Source organism: Octopus bimaculoides, chromosome 10 (genome assembly GCF_001194135.2).
Source record: "Octopus bimaculoides isolate UCB-OBI-ISO-001 chromosome 10, ASM119413v2, whole genome shotgun sequence".
NCBI lineage: Eukaryota > Metazoa > Mollusca > Cephalopoda > Octopoda > Octopodidae > Octopus > Octopus bimaculoides.
In genome coordinates, this window is record NC_068990.1 from 85,549,136 (window position 1) to 85,550,091 (window position 956).

Genomic DNA, 956 nt, shown 5'->3' on the forward strand with positions numbered 1-956 from the left:
GTGGGAGGTGTTTGTAAGCCATTTAAAATAACACACAAAAGCCGTTAGATTCAATTCAACATTTAAATTTAATTTGTCAAAATATTTTAGTCGCTTTCAGACCGCGACCTGTTCACTGACAAAATTCTGTGCTGCTGTCATTTTAGTTACAAAATAAATAAATTAATTCAATGGAATACACTGTCTGCAAGTCGATGGATACCGCATATTCTCCTCCATTTTCTTATTGCTATATATATATATAAAGTTTGATAACTGCCATTCGACTAACCGGTGTTATCTAAGAGTTACTTCCCTTATAAAAACCAAACTGTCTTATGGTTGATGCAGAAAGGAGCCATTAAGCGTTCAGTTTTTACTTCATCGAACAACTAAAACTGGTCGAATTTAGATGATACCATTCTATGTAAACACATATGCCTGACACGTCCACACATAACAGCATTGACATATATATAAACAGCACACATACTTATGCATACAAACAAGATACGCAGATACATATATACACGTAAAAGTCTCACATCACATACATGTATACTTGCAATGATACCGACACGTACACACACACAGCAAACCAACGACAGAGTACTTCTACACAGTTGCTGGGCCTTCCAGAAATAGCAACCAAATTTCCATCAAATCATCATCATCATCATCGTCGTTTAACGTCCGCTTTCCATGCTAGCATGGGTTGGACAATTTGACTGAGAACTGGTGAAACCAGATGGCTACACCAAGCTCCAATCTGATCTGGTAGAGTTTCTACAGCTGGATGCCCTTCCTAACGCCAACCACTCCGAGAGTGTAGTGGGTGCTTTTACGTGCCACCCGCACGAAGGCCAGTCGAGCAGTACTGGCAACGGCCACACTCAAAATGGTGTATTTTACGTGCCACCCGCACAAGAGCCAGTCCAGGGGCACTGGCAACAATCTCACTCGAAAGTCCTTACACA

General features: G+C 40.7%; 1 protein-coding gene across 5 annotated transcripts in view; it reads right to left on the reverse strand.

Moving 5' to 3' along the window:
• Positions 1-956, reverse strand: part of LOC106884267 (rab effector MyRIP) — a 65,231-nt gene that overhangs the window by 63,779 nt on the left and 496 nt on the right. The window lies entirely within an intron of this gene.